The sequence below is a fragment of the Piliocolobus tephrosceles genome, chromosome 14 (genome assembly GCF_002776525.5).
Source record: "Piliocolobus tephrosceles isolate RC106 chromosome 14, ASM277652v3, whole genome shotgun sequence".
NCBI classification, from domain to species: Eukaryota; Metazoa; Chordata; class Mammalia; order Primates; family Cercopithecidae; genus Piliocolobus; species Piliocolobus tephrosceles.
Genome location: NC_045447.1, coordinates 54,086,545 through 54,103,782, shown reverse-complemented (window position 1 = coordinate 54,103,782; position 17,238 = coordinate 54,086,545).

The window sequence follows — 17,238 nt, the reverse complement described above, 5'->3', positions numbered from 1 at the left end:
TATTTGGTGAGACCAGCATAACCTGATACTACAACCTGATGAGATATTAGAAGATGAAATTTACAGACTGATATTTATCATGAACCTAAGTGCCAAAAAACTAGCAAATTGAATCTAGCAATATATGAAAAGGACCTCTATCGTGACCAAGCAGGGTTTACCTAAGAAAGCTGAGGTTGGTTTACCATCAAAAATAAATGGTAGATGGAGAAACAAGTTTACTGAATTCAAAGCCCGTTAATTAGAAAAAAAATCTCAGTAAAGTGGGAATAAAAGAAAATATCATCAGAGTGAACAGGCAACCTACAGAATGGGAGAAAATTTTTGCAATCTATCCATCTGACAAAGGGCTAATATCCAGAATCTACAAAGAACTTAAACAAATTTACACGAAAAAAACAATCCCATCAAAAAGTGGGCAAAGGATATGAACAGACACTCCTCACAAAAAGACATTTATGCAGCCAACAAACATATGAAAAAATGCTCATCATCACTGGTCATTAGAGAAATGCAAATCAAAACCACAATGAGATATTATCTCACACCAGTTAGAATAGCGGTCATTAAAAAGTCAGGAAACAATAGATGCTGGAGAGAATGTAGAGAGAAATAGGACACTTTTACACTGTTGGTGGGAGTGTAAATTAGTTCAACTACTGTGGAAGACAGTGTGGCAATTCCCAAGGATCTCGAACTAGAAATACTATTTGACCCAACAATTCCATTACCAGGTATATGCCCAAAGGATTATCAATCATTCCACTACAAAGACACATGCACATGTATGTTTATTGTGGCACTATTAACAACAGCAAAGACTTGGAATCAACTCAAATGTCCATCAATGATAGACTGGATAAAGAAAATGTGGCACATATACACCATGGAATACTATGAAGCCATAAAAAAGGATGAGTTCATGTCCTTCGCAGGGACATGGATGCAGCTGGAAACCATCATTCTTAGCAAACTAATGCAAGATCAGAAAACCAAACACATGTTCTCACTCATAAGTGGGAGTTGAACAATGAGAACACATGGACACAGGGAGGGGAACATCACATACTGGGGCCTGTCAGGGGGTGGGGGGCTAGGGGAGGGATAGCATTAGCAGAAATACCTAATGTAGGTGATGGCTTGAGGGGTGCAGCAAATCACCATGGTACGTGTATACCTATGTAACAAACCTGTATGTTCTGCACATGTACCCCAGAACTTAGAGTATAATAATAATTTTTTAAAAAGGAAATTTTCTCAAACCAATAATAATAAAAAACCTATTATTAACCTATCGTTAACATCATAATCATCATATAATAATTGAGGCAACCTGAACACTCAGTCACTAAAATTGGTAACAAGTCAATATTTACCTGGAGGTTTTAGCAAGCTTCAATAAGTCCAGAAAAAGAAATGAATGGCATAAAAATTAAGAAAAAAGAAGGAAACATTTATCTAATCACAGACATGAATGTCATTTCTGAAAATTCTAAGGAATCTATGAAAAACCTACTAAATAAAATAAGTAAATAAATTTAGTAAATAAGTAAACTAAAAAAATAAGTAAATTTTATTTAGCAAATTTGCTGGATACAAGGTTAATATGCCAAAAAAATTTGTGCTTCTTTCAATTGTCAACAAACATTTTTGAAGTTAAATTGAAAATGTTTTTACTTATGCTAAAAATAATATTTAGAAATTCATCATTAAAAGATATAAGACTGGTATACTGAAAATGATAAACATTACTGAAAGAATATTTAATAAATGGAGAAATATAACATTTTCATTGACTGGAACTCTGATATTTTTAAGAGATCATTGGTTTCAAAATTGACTTACAAAATTAACTAAATTCAAACCAATACCCTAATTGCTATTTTAGTTAGTTAACGAATTTGGAATTTTGGAAGGAGAATACTTAGAAAAACAATGCTCAGGGAACCCAAGAGGCAGTATGGTTTAGTGAAAGGGTCCTGGATTTTAGGTCTAGGTATATTTAAGGATCAAGTTCTGACTTGTTTTAGTCAAATGACTCCTCCAGGTGTCTAAGCATCTTCATTTGCAAAATGAGGATGGCACTTCCTACTTTAATGCTTACTAAAAATCATGATTAAATGTGGGTAAATCTTAGAGATAAAGTGTAGAACAAAAAAATACTAAGGGTCCATATTGTATGATTCTTTTACCTGAAGTTCAAAAATAGACAACACTTACTCTGGTGATCAAGATCAGAATTCTTGTTACCTTTCGGGTGATGGGCCTTGATTGGGAGGAGGCGCTAGGAAATTTCAGATAGGCTGGAAATAGTCTACATTTGGATCTGGGTAGTGATTACCAGGATGTAAAAATTTATTGAGCGGCACATTTTAGATTAATGTATTTTGCTAAATGTAAGTTGTGCCTCCATGAACCATGCTGCTTCCCCTATTAAAAAAAAAAAAAAAAAGAGTTCGTAAAATGACATATAGAAAGCCTACAATGCTTGGTGTACCATTGGAACTCACTGTTAGCTTCCTTTCTCTCTAAAGATATCAAACCAGGTACCACATTTAACAGGACTATTAACAGACAAGAAAGCATCTAAATATAAATAAATGTCATTAAAATAAATCACTATTCACACATTCTTAAATGAAATTAACGAAAAGAGTTGAAGATATTGCTTTGAAAAACACTTAAGATAAACTAACAACATTTTCCATATAGTTGAGACTCTCCATGTCAAAGAGGGAGTGAATTTCTTTTCAGTTTCTAGAGCGCTCAGAACTAGTGAAGGAAACAAATTATCATCATCTACCTCTTAAAAAGTGATCTCCCCTCACTATAGGCATTCAAGTAGTAGCTAGAAGACAATATCAAAGATATTATAAGAGGGTGCCAACTCAAGTTGTTTAACCCTATGTTTTCAAGATACTGAGTAATTAACGAAGGTCAGACAAGGTGGCTTAAACCCTTAATCCTAGCACTTTGGGAGACTGAGGTGGTGGATAGCTTGGGCCCAGGAGTTTGAGATCAGCTCTGGCAAATGGTGAAACCTCTTTGCTACAAAAAGCAAAACAAAAACAAAGAAGTAACTGGTTGTGGTAGCGCCTACCTGTAGTCCCAACTACTTGGGAGGTTCTCAGCAAACCAACTCAAGAACAGAAAACCAAACACCACATGTTCTCAGTTGTAAATGGGAGTGAGGTTGAGGCTGTAGTGAGCTGTAATTGCACCCCTGCACTCTAGCCTGGAGGACAGAATGAAACTGTCTCAAAAATGAAAAAAAATAAAAAAAAAAAAAAAACAAAAACAGAAATGAACATAGAGGTCTTAGAAAGATACAGAACATTCAGTGTCATCGAAGCATCCAAGGAAGCATATACTTGCACCCACTGCCTTCAAATAACATAACCCAGTTGTTTGAATACATAGAATTTTCAGTTTCGTGAATATACAATTGAAAATTTAAATTGAAGGTGGATAACTTTTGTCCAGTGGGAGGGAAAGTTGACAGAAAATGAATATGAAGGAAGAAGCATCATTGCATTTAGTTCTGTCTGTCAGATTGCAAGGAAGCAGGGGGCTCATACTATTTCGGATGACAATGGTTTATTTTAAGGATTCCTGGAAAGTGAGAAAGCACAAAAAATTATTTGAAGGTAGAATAATTAGCGCTCATGGAGAATGAAATGTCATTCATAATCTTCCATAACATGGGTTCCATAAACTTCTCAGAAATTCAATGAAAACTTTCTTCCACTTTGTTTTAATCTTTTTAATTATTAAACCTTCCATGTCTTCTTCAATAAAGCTATATACCCTATAGTAAAACAAAAACACTAAACTAAGCTAAAGTGCACTGAAGCAGAGGACAACCATTATGTGAATCAGCTAGAAAGATCGAATGTGAAAAATATATCAAGACCACAGAACAATCCTTCCAATAACAGCAATGCAGAGGAATAAACAGAATGTATGTTTGCTCTAAAACTGGGTATATGGTTTTTGTGGCTCTGACCACACTGTCCTATAAAGTAAATTAATACAACTATATCTTTCCTATGATAACCAATGTTTTCACTTAAAACATTGGTTGGATTACTACAGTCTGCCCAAAATACTCCATTCATGCAGCAAAATTCATCTACTGCCTAGGCACTAATTTTCAATGCCCTATCTACCACAGTTTAAGGCAGTAAATGTGTCTTCATGACTTGGATAGAATATGGAAAAAAGACAAGAGTTTTATAAACTCTCTTATAGTTTATGAAAGAAGAAACGAGGGGGCAACAAAAATCTATACTTTATTTGCTGATAGAAGAAACTTAGATTAGATAAAAAAGCACAAGTGAAGAGCGTCAACATTTGGTCCAATTTTGTGAGTAACAGGAAGCAAATACTGGACTGCTTTCATTAATGGTCGATAAATTTCTTTCTATAAAGAACAAAACTTTTTATTCAGCAGGCATAATGAAATGCAAATATTCTTTGGACGGAAACACAAGGACTTAATTTTCTACTGACATTTAATGCATAGACATATAAAAGCATATTTGGATGGATTCCAACAGGATACCTAAATGTTCCTACCTTGTACCCAGTTTGTCTTCATGCAGACATTGCTTTAAATCACTACTATCTGATTTACTCCGGAAAGTAGGTTTTAGTAAAGATTGCGGGGAAAGAAAAAATAAGGATGCAGAAGATCTGAAAGTGTTTAATGGAGTACTTGGGTTAAATAAGAGGCAGAACAATACACAGAAGCTAGGATTTTCTGTTTCTCTATTTTGTCCTTACTACTGGCCCCCACTTAATGAGTTTTAGAATCTATTTTAGAAGAAAGAAGCAACATTAACTCTTTTAATCTGGTAGGGTCTCACGTAGTAAATTAAGACCAAAACCACCAAATGGAATGTAATTTCATTACCTTGTTAAGTCAAACGTGTCTACTAAAATCTATGAGTTAAAATAGTGTAAGCTACAGTTTGAACATCATTATTATATGCTGAAAATGTCTAAGAAATTCTCCCAACACCAATACAGTTATTATATGAAAAAATACTTATATACACACAGCATCAGACTTTTTATGATGACTCATTATAACTTCAAACTGTTCTTGAGCCAATACTATAAACTTTTTTTCATTTCTGAAATATCTACTGCCACTTTTAGCCTTCCCACTTACCCTTCATGCCTGAAGAACATTTACTCTGTGTCTTTTCTTTAGGTATTCCTAGGAGCTATTGGGGTAATTGCTGCTCAATGTCATTTCAATTACTCTAGTACAAGATTTAATGAGAATAAAATCATATATTGCTATTGTTTCATGAGTTACTAGAATGGTTATTAGTTCTGGCATCCTTCAAGAATTCCCATGATGTTCTATCTATGGAAAAAATAGGAATTAATTTTAAGAGTTGATCATAGCCCAATATTTAAAAAGTTACTTTATTATATTGTTTTTCATTGAATAACTTACAAGTTCAGACATGTCAATTCGCCTTCTTGAAGATGAATAATAAATGTGTATGTGTATTTGCTTACTGAGAAAAAGACAAAATAATTCTCTAAATTACATTTAAAATAGCTTGGGTTGTTATATTTTTATTTCAGAATGTTTAGAAAATTTTGAAATCATTATATTTGAATAACTTTCTTAATTACATCATGAATTAATATATCCTTATCAGATACTTTGAGCTAAACTAATACTCTCTCTATTAAGCACATACAATGATATTCCATATGTGTCCTATTGTTAGAATGACAAATGTAATTATTATATTCATTGCATTATGAAATATATAGGCAGTGCACAACCATTATGATCATTAACATCTTAATGTAACTCCATCTCTATCCCAAATCAACTGTAATCTAAATAGTCTAAGTTCAGTGTGCTATTTTCATAGACTGAAAGAGATTACAACCCTCCTCTATGTCTTTTCCTAGTAGATAGTAGACACAATTTATATAGAGCTATAATATTACTGTTTCATGTCAAAACTTTCATAAATAAATATTTCCTTTCCTAAATGTAATAATAGGCATGCATCTAGTATACATCTATATCACTAGAATAAAGCAGTTGACAGTTTTCATCTGCTGGACTCTCTGATTGCTTCTGCCTGGAACGTCTTTTCCCACTCTGTCAATCTGGAAAACATCTACTTATTCATCAAGAATCAGCCTACCCAGAACATTTCCTGGATATTGATCTTGAAGTAACAACTTGGAGCAAGGATATACAAAAATGTAATATAGGGTATACAAAAATTGGTAAAACTCTAATTATGCTCTCAAAATGATATCAGTCTGTCTATTTGTGAACTTCAGCAAATTACCTATATTTTCTATGCCTCAGTTTCATCAACTTAAAATGAGAATAAAATAGTACCCATATCAGAGGATGGTTTTGGGTGCTATTTAAGAAGCATTTTAAAAGAAAGGCAAATAAATAATACCCAAAAAATGATAGATAGACAGCAATAACATAATCATAAAATTAATGTATACATATATTTAAGAGAAAATATTAAATGTACAAAAAGAAAAGGACAAAGGAATTGCAGTGAGGATTTAAAGATAAGAAAAGACTATGGTAATCAATAATCAGTAACTAGAGTTTCTATCTCTAAACATGATAACCTGAGATACCCACAATTAGTATTAGTTAATATTAAAAGACTAAATTGTCCTCTTGAATACATTTCCCAAAGTGTCTTCTTTGGGTTTCTTACTGAGGTATGCTGGGGTGAGACAACTTAGTGTTTGGTGAGCAACATTTGCTAATATTGTTTCTCTAACATGCAAAATAACTTGCTCATCATGACAGATAAGGAACTATGTCTATTCTAGCACTATCCTAATTCCACATCAGAGCTAAGATGTATTCCTACTTTGCTATATATGAATTTTTCTACATATTAGTGACCAATTGTACTGTAGATTGTTGGAAATAACAAACAATTGGGCAAATCATCAAACTTTGTGTATAGATGCAGCCAAAATCAGAGTTTTTTTTTTTTTCTTTGTTTAGGTGTTTGGATTGAGTAACGCAGAGTTCAAAGCTTACACCCATTTATTCTGAAAAGTTACTCCGTGAAGAAAATTCCATGCTATATTTTACAGATCTACCGTAAGACACTTTCACTTTTTTTGCACATTTTAAAATTCCTTTTCCTATATTTTCTATTATTATTTGGATAGCATTTGGGGAAGAAAACTTTAATCATAAAATCAATACTTTAGATCCAAACTCATGAATTCATCACCATAGACCAGTGAAATGCATGTCTCAGGCCCTGAAAGTTTTCAGTTCTGTCCCTGATACTGATCCATGCATCCATTAAAGTCTTCTTTTTCAGCCTTTACTAAATTAAGATATTTAAAGTGGACTGGTGTACATGCTACATGAGAAAAGTACTATAAAGCTAAGGAGCCCAATCATATAAGTTTGCAAAATAGACGGCGACTATTAGACAGTCTTCTGCACTCACTTTAGCCATAGTGTTCACTACTAAATTGTATTAATAACTGGATAATTTGCAAAGGCACATATGCTTCAGGAGGTAAATGTAATGCTAAATATGCTGTGTGTACTAGGGCTATGGATTTATATAGTCAGGGTATACTTTTATAATGAAAATGCCAGAGCACACACAGGGACACACACCTACCTACTTGAGTTTAAACTGATACAAAATTGGGACACTACGCTTTACAACTATATTAGATCTATGTCTCCATTTTTCCACACTGAGAATCCTGGTTTTCTAGGTTAAAGTTACAATAGATTACAATTTTCCGTTATTAATAATTTACTTTATCTCATTTTATGAGTTGAGTTGTGCCTCCCAAAAGATGTTGAAGTCAAAACTGCCAATACCTGTGAATATGGCCTTATTTGGAAATGGGGTCTCTGCAGATGATGAAGTTAAGATGAGGTCATTAGAGTGGGCCCTGATCAAATATGACTGTGTCCTTATAAAAATGTGAAATTTTGGCACAAAGACAATGTGAAGACACAGGAAGAACCCCATCTAAAAGTCAAAGAAAACCTGGGCCTAGCCAGAAGCTAAGAGAAACCATGGAACAGAGTCTTCCTCAGAGACTTGAGAAGGAACCAGTCATGCAGACACCTAGATTTCAGGCTTCTAGAATGAAGAAATGTGAGGCAATGAATTTCTGTTGTTTAAGCCAGCCAGTTTGTGGTATTTTGTTTTGGCAGCTCTAGCAAACTACCACATTCTGCAATACCAAAAAAAGGATATAAAAGTTCAATATTAATATTACTATGTCTTTTATAATACCTGAAACTAGTTACATTTTTGTATACCTTCTTCTTCCCCCATTTTTTAATATATCATGATTTCTACCTCATAAAAATATATAGTCATCACATACTGTACTCTGTCTCTATTAATTTAACTTCCATTTAGTCATAGTTTTATAAGTAACTATATAGTTGATACTTATGACCTATTCTTAAGTCTGTCTCTCTCTATTATTTTGGTTGTCTGAAGCTTATTATCTAGTAGATTCCTGAGGAAGAGTTCATGAGGTAAATATTCCCTAATTCATTTTACTTTGATAATTTTTTGATCCTACTATACTAGAATATAGATTTTGCTAAATATAAAATCCTTGGCTCACATTTTTTTTTCCTTGAGTATTTTAAATGTGTCATCTCGAATTAAGTATTACTGTTAACAAGACTAAAAGTTACTAAATTTTCATTTTCTTATAAGTCACCTTTTCTTTTTGCCTAGATATCCAAAGGATATTTTTTCCAGTTATTTTACTAGTTATTCACTAGACTATCTCTTGATGTTGGTCATTTTGGGGCAATATTCTCAGGTATAAAGTATGTTTTTTCACATGTATGTATATGTTTGTGTGTGTGTATATTTGTGTGTGTGTGTATATATATATAAAATGTTTATATATATCAAATGACATATTTTGTTGTTTTAATTGTACTTTAACTTTCTTCTGATACGTCTATTATGCATATGTAGGGTCTTCTTCACACATATATTCAATAATTTCCATTTTCTCTACTCCTTGTCTATTTGTAAAAACTAGAAAACAAACAAAAAAAATCAATGTACCCAATATATTTGAGCTTATTTCAGACCTATCTCTTCTTGAATCCTTAAGCCAAATATTAACGTATATTGACAACTATGTTCTTCTTTTCCCAGAAGTGTTTTCACTATCCTAGGTGTCTTGTATTTTCATACAGAGTTCATAAATAAAATATCTTCAAGAAGGCTTGCTAGTGTGTTTATTGAAATTGTGTTGAATCTATAGAATAATTTAACATCTGATATGGTTTGGCTCTGTGACCCTCACCCAAATCTAATCTCAAATTGTAATCCTCACATGTCTAGGGAGGGACCTGCTGCTGGGAGGTGACAGGATCTTGAGGGCAATTTCTCTCATGCTGTTCTGTGATAGTAAGGCAGTTCTCATGAGATCTGTTATTTATTATTATTATTATTTTGGTAAGTATCTGGTGCTTCCCCCTGCTCCCACTCTCTTCTGCTGCCTTGTGAAGAAGATGCTTGCTTCTGCTTTGCCTTCCACCATGATTTTAAGTTTCCTGAGGCCTCCCAAGTCATGCAAAAGTGTAAAAAATAAAGAAGTTAACTAAACCTTCTTTATTTATAAATTACCAAATCTTACCTGAAGATGGTAAGTCTCAACTTATTTAGGTCTTTTTTTAAGTGTTCTGAGCAAAATTCTATAGTTTAAAGGCCTTTTAAATAATTTGCTAAATTTATGCCTAGTTATTTCAGTTTTATTCCATTGAAATTGGTATCTTAAAATTTTAATTTCTGCTTATTCATTGCCAGTATAAAGAAATACAACTAGACTTTCTCTCATTGACCTTGTACACCATGAGCTCAGTAAATTAATTTTTTAATTCTTGTAGCTTTTTGGCAGACTTTTTAGCACATATGCATATATGATTATGTCACCTAAAAATTTTTGAAAATTATTTTTTTCAAAATGGTTGGCTTTTTACTACCCCCCTTCCAAGTTTTAGTGGGCTAGGATGCTCGGCATAATGCTTAATAGAAAAATGAGAGAATATATACTTATCTTGTTTATGATATTAGGAGGAAAACATTCCTTTTTTTTTACTATTAAAGATGATGTTAGCTGTAGATGTTCTGTAGATTCTCTTTATCAGATTGAGGAAATTCTCTTCTATTCCTAGCATAAGGAAAGCTTTCCTCATGTATGGATATTAAGTTTTTCAAATACTTTTCCTGTCTTTATTGAGATGAACTATTTTTTCCTTTTTCAGTTAATATAATAATTGCATTGATTTTTTGTTTAAAATAAAGCAAACTTTTGATGTTGGAGGTAAACTCCACTTGAGCATAGTGTGATTTTTTAAATATATATTGCTGCAATTTGGTAATATTTTGTTAAAAAATTTTAGTACTATGCTTGGAGCAAAAATGATATATGGTTTCTTTCCTTTTGATTTTTTAAATTTATTTTTAGTATCAGGGTAATGCTGTCTTCATAAAATGACATGGTAATTGGTCCCTCCTTTCCTATGTTTTGGAAGAGTTTGTGTGAAATCAGTATTTTTTTTATATTTGGTAGAATATAAAATAGAAAGCTAGAGGAAGCCATAGTTCTTCCCCTTCTGAGATCCCAATTATCTGAATTTTTGATTACTTGATAATTTTCCCACTGGTCACTGAGATGTTGCTCTTTTGTTTTTCTTAATTTTCCTATGTGTACTTTATTTTAGATAGCTTATTTGCTTATATTTAAAAGGGCACTGATTTTTTTTATTGTGTATTCTGTTTTAATCTCATGCAGGGATTTTTATTATAAATATTGTATTTTCATCTCTAACAGCTCCTTTTTTTTTTTTTTTTTTTTTGCAGTTTCATTTGTTTTTTCTTATACTCATACTTAATTTGGAGGATATTGATTATATTTATAACTACTGTTTTAAAATTATTGCCTGGGCTGGATTCAGTGGCTCATGCCTGTAATCCCAGCACGTGGGGAGACCAAGGTGAGTGGATCACTTGAGCTTAGGCGTTCAAGACCAACCTGGGCAACATGGCAAAAACCCATCTACCAAAAATACAAAAATTAGCTGGGCATGGTGGTACGCACCTATAGTCCCAGTTACGAAGGACATTGAGGTGGAAGGATGGCTTGAGCCCCAGAGGTAGAGGTTGCAGTGAACCAAGATCATGCCACTGTCCTGGGTGACAGGGCCAAATAATAATAAATAAAATAAAATAATTGTCTGAAATTCCATCATTTCTGTTACATCTGAGGCATCACTTATATCTCTCCCAGTTGGGGCTATCATTCTCCCACTTGTTGGCAAAACTATCAGTTTTGTCAAAAATAGTTTTGATTAGTCAATATTTGATTGGTGGAGTGTTAAGCATTGCAAATATTACACTATAGAGTGTATCAATTTTGTTTTCTTCTCTTAAATTTGTTTGGCTGTGATCTCACAAGCAGTTAAACTACTTATTTAACAGCTCATCTTTATTAATTTAATGTTTGTTTTTAGTCTTTGTTGTAGAGTTTAGACTACGGTCTACTTTAAAGCTAGTTGTAGTCTGAAAATAGGGCATGATGATTCTGGGAATCTGTCACAAACCGTAGTTGATCAGTGAGGACTCCAGACCCTGACTTACTGAAGCTCTAATGTTACATTAATTTCATGTTTTGCAATGAGAGTTGAAAATTATTAAACTTAGAGCTGCCCTGTCAATTTTTGTCCAACCTTGTGGCATTTCATGCTATGCATTCCTGAGTCATAGTCCCAAGATGTCCCAGTGCAAATTTTTAGGTTATTTTTTGTTTTTGGTTTTGTTTTTAATGTTGTAGCTCCTTCTTTTCTGGAACCCTGATCTAAAATATTTAGTCAGTTCAACTTCTTAAAGTTTGACCTCTGTTTCCTTAACTGAGTAAAACTGCTGTGCTCTGTTTAGGAGCATGCACCATGGTCTAGAATGTACCTTAGGTAGCAATGGTGCACCATTGCTTCATGCACCATGGTCTAGAATGTACCTTAGGCAGCAATCCAAAAGAACTGTATGGCTACCTTGTTTGTTTTTCTTCTCTCAGGAATCATAGTTTTCTTTTTTCCTGTTTTCTAATATCTAAAATGAATTTTTAATGTATCTTATTTTATTTTCTATATATTTTTTATACTAAGAATGTAAGTTCAATTCTTGTTAGTCCATCTTGGGTAGAAGAAGTTATCTCTCCCACTTCTCTTCATTTTTTAGAAATTTCTCCCTTTCACATTCTATTTCTCTTAAGTTACTCTCTGTTCTATTTATTCGGTCATGTGTTTTCTCTAGTTTAGTAATCACTTATTAAAAATTTTTATTTCATTTCTAATTATTTATAGACTTTTATCTCATTTCTGAAGTTTTTATCTGGTTGATGTTGGTCTTTCATGTTTTGTATTATTTTTCTAATATATTTTAGTTAACTTAACAAATGATAGGCTACAGTATGGATTTGTTTTGAGTGTGCCTCTATGCTTCTGTAGTACTTTCATGGTAGAAATGCCATTTTACTCTTAATTTTCTTTTTCCTTATGATGACTTCAAAGGAAATTTTACCTCAGTACTTTCCTATTGTTCAATGTATTTCCTGAACTTTTAAGTGGTGATTTGTTAAGGATACCTTTTCTGCTTTCACAAAGCTCCATTTTCTGTTTTCACAGTATTAAAAACAAACAAACAAACAAACAAAAAACCTCCTTGCTTTCTAGCTTTCTAAAATTTCCTACCTTTGCAACTCTCCTTCAGTTTTACTTGGTTGTTCTCTTTCCTTCATCTGTCCTGTCCTATTTGACTTAATTTTGATACCATTTCAGCAACTACTCCTCAGTGTGGTCCTATATCATGTAAGAGAAACCAGGCTGGTTAAGGTTTAGGAATCACAGGGACTGGTATGCTTTAGCCCCTTCAAATCTCATCAGCGTCCCATGTAACCACCCTGTATGAGATCGGACAAAATTCTTCCCACATTACCTCAAGATCTGATAAGATTTCCTAAGACTCTGGCCTCAGATTCACCAATGAGGATCTCTGTGGAATATCTGTTGATCCTTTCACAGATCTCCTGTTCTCAAGTCCTGCACAGACTCTATATGATAAAAGTCATGTAGCTATTAGTGTTTTATCCCTTATGTCTTGTAATCTGTGATTTACAAGGATACTTTCTCACCTCATTGTGTAGCAAATTTTTTTATCCATCGTTGATCTTGATATTTGATTGATCTGTCTACTTTTACATGAGGATTTGAAGTCGTTGAAAATCTGTGTTGCTACTACCAACATATCGCTAGGATCCTCCAAATCAGTAAATTTTTTGAATGAAAAGTGGTGATATTAAACATTACTCTATTAAAAAAGGCATAGATTGGAACTGCTCTAGTCAAACTGAAATGTATGGCCATTCTATCCATAGCCTAAGGATAAAATTCACAAGCCTTAGCTTGGCCTGCAATATCCTTAAAGATTTGGTCTTTACTTACCTCTTCATTATATTTCCTTCTATCACTGACTCAAATATATTCTATGCATTAAACATAATAACCTATATACAAATAATAAAGTTTCACAAATAAACAGTGTTTTATGGTTGTGGTGTCCTTAATTGCACCAAATTACCCAGAGTAATGGAGGAGTTTTAGTATGAGCCACTGTCCCTGAAAGACCCTGGACAACTCACACCTATCCCTTATGATACTGAGTCTTAAGCATTGTTGATGGAAGTAAGGGGCAGGAAGGGTGTTACAGTGTTACATTATCATCAGTTTCTTTTGGAGGAGCTTAAGACACCAAACCTTACCCTCTCAATTTACATACAATAGTACATATCCTTAGACCAAAAGCTAACTCATGTGACTTAATCGCTTAAGTAGTAGAAACAGCTTTTTTCTTGTATTACTAACCAAATTTAGCTTGGTGCAGGCAAGCTAAATTTGTCACTCTGTATATTCAGGTGTTTAAAAGTGGAAGCTTATTTGTTAGGAGACATACTGTCTAATCTCCAAACTAAAATACTCCCATTGTGTGGGAGACTACAGTTGTCAGAGAATATAACATTAGTGACTTCTCTTTGACAATGCCTTGACTATTGCTTAGCCTCTGTCTCTCACAGCTGGTCTAGGGGCTGAGCTGAGTTTCAGAGCATGAAATTAAAAAGTAGGACAAACATTTCTCAGGCCAAGTTTATGATCATTGCTCAATTGGTTAAGTTTCTTTGTATGTGCCTCTGTCTATATAAAGAGGCTTTTCTCATTATTGGTCCTTCTTATTCAATTATGGTACAGAAGTCATAACTTAGTAAGAATTAGTTTATTAACTCCTAAGACTAGTTTATTATCAAGATAGATATCTCAATCTTAGTGAAGCAGAGTTTATAAGCACTGAAGCAAAACAAGGAAGCACTTACTTAAAAGAATAAGCGTTTGTCTAATTTCTTCATTTAAAGGAAACATTTCAAGCCTTCACATTTTAACTTTATTGAAGATTACTTCTTCGTTTCCCAAGATAATAGAAATATTATTTAAGAAATCTATGCTGTCATATATACTTCCACATTTTCTGAAAACTCTATTCTATCCTTAAGATTCTTTAAAAACTCTCCACCTAGTCTTTCAAATTACGTAATAGATATTTCTTCTTCATCTACCAAGATTTCAATAATTTTTCCACCTTTTCGTATGCCCATAGTACTTCGTTGATACATCTGTATGTACATCCAATTTTATTGTGGTAAAGTAATTTGATCAGATTTTTATTTCCTAATGAATAGAGGCGGTACCTTATTCATCTTTATATCTCTGAGCATAACACAGTTGCCAGACATATGGTTAGCATTCAAAATATATTTGTTGAATAAAATATTATTTAATTAGTAAAAATGACAACTAAATTTTAATGAGTACATGTACTATTCTGTGAACACTGCTAAATTTAGAACAGATTTGCAAAGTACATGGTATTATTTAATCCACCTCAAACTGAAGAACGTGAGACCCAGTGAAGTTTAAAAAATTGCTTACCATAATATAGTTGATATAATCTTATATAATTAGCTGTATAATCTTAACAAATTTATTTAAGAAAAAATATTTCAAGGAAATGAACAAAAAATTGTATAGGGGTGGGCATACTTAGAAAAAGTAAGTAGACACTGCATCCATCAGGGCCTATTCAAGAAAACTGAAAACCTTACCAGGCATATCAACAGAAAGAATTTAATATTAAGAACTGGTTACACAGTCATTGGAAAGCTGAAAGAGCCTAAAGGAAATACTGAGTAAATTCCAAGATAGTAATTGAAGATAATAGCTATTATCTGTATTGTTTAGGAAACTAAAGAGAAGAGGTGAAATCGCCAAAACTTAGAAGCTCAAAGAAGAAATTCTATAGACAGAACTATTCTCAGACCTCTGAGGTGGAGATACCACTTAGCTGCTCCTGCTAGCTTTGAGGGAGCATTTGGTGCTGGCACTGGGAATCCTGAAAAAGCAGGAATCTAAAAAAGAAATGTCCTTTTTGCCTTGCTTCTGTCTTTCAATCTTCCTCTAGTGTCTCTTATCAACAGAACTCAAAAAACAGAAGCCACTGGGCAAGGAAGTCTAAGGAATGTAGTTTTCAGAGTTCTAGCCGCAGCATCATAAAGCAATCTAGAAGTGTGGGTTTGGAATTCAGACAATAGGAAAATAACTGACATACCTAATTTAGATATAATTTGAATTTTTTTCATGAGTTTATGTGCGAGGGAAAAATTCAAAAGGTAAAAATGACTCATTTTTTCAAATATCTGCTAAGCATCAGACAACATGTTAAGCTCTTTAAAATACTGCTTATTCAACAAACGTTTATTGACAGTATACTATTTCCAGTCACTGTAAATGACCCTTTAGGTGCAATGGTGCATAGAATGACATTATAATTTTTTCATGGATTTAGAGACTTGAAGGAAAAATGGGCAAATAAATATGTGTTTATAACATGTGTACCTATATAACTTGAATCATGTAACAATCTTGAAAAGGAGTCAGATAAGAAATTAAGAATGAAGAAGTGATGTAAATTTTCAAGGGCTGTAAGGACTAAGTAGCACTGACAGGATCTGAACCTAGAAATGTAAGAGCTGAGGTCTATGTTCTGTTCCCAAGGTACCACTATTCTTGGTGAGTGAGAGAAGTCTAAATGGCATCTTGACTGCTGAGTTCTGCAGGCTCATACAGGGAAAAGCTAAAAAACAAGTTATTTGATTTTACTTTTATTCTTTAGCTTCCTCAAAAATTGCAAATGAATGTCTTACATGGATATCATGCCAAGGGAAAATAAATTCTCATTAGTTTTATCAAAATGTTTATACTTTACATTTGTAGAGCCACATTACATGTGTAGTTCTGCACTTCGTGCACGTCTAGCTAGTGTAGAGCCACATTACATGTGTAGTTCTGCACTAGTTCTGCACGTCTAGCTAGTGTAGATGTCTAGCACTAGCTAGACATCCTGTTGATCTTAGGGGAAAAAAAACTTTTATTTCATCTTCCAGTATGATTCCCTGAAAAAGCATGGTACTAAAATTTCAACTACAAGAAGAAGAATTGCTAGAGGCTATAAAAATTCTCTTTTGTGCTAGATAAATGATGTTGAGTGTTTTGGTTGTTTTGTTTCATCATTTAAAAACTCTATTAGTTGTTTCTCATGACTGCCTAGTAGCTATGACCTGTTACGACCTGAGTCACTGAGAAAAGAGACAGAATAGAATTCATTAGAGCTGAAAGAATCTTTAGTGATTCAGACCATTTGATTTACACATAAAGAAACTGTGACACTGGAGAAGTTAAGTGACTTCTCTCAGTCTCCCATTATTAGCTTCTTAGGGGGAAGAAATCTATTAAATATTGAGATCATGACCACAGGTGCCAGTCCTTTCCACAGTGGCATATATGTTAAATATATTTAGTTTTTCATAAAAGAAAAAGAGCAGTTAAATGAACTGGTGCAAAAGGTTTAACAGCACTTAGAGATTTCAGTAATGAAGATATTATTTAGAAATTCCTGGGACCTAGAAAGTAACTCCCAGTAAGCTCATCATTTGAAGCCACTGATTTGAAAGATAATTTTGGTTGGAAAGAGGAATTCACTGTTAACAGTTTAAAATGGAGAACACAATTTGGTGGGATTGCAGGATGAGAAC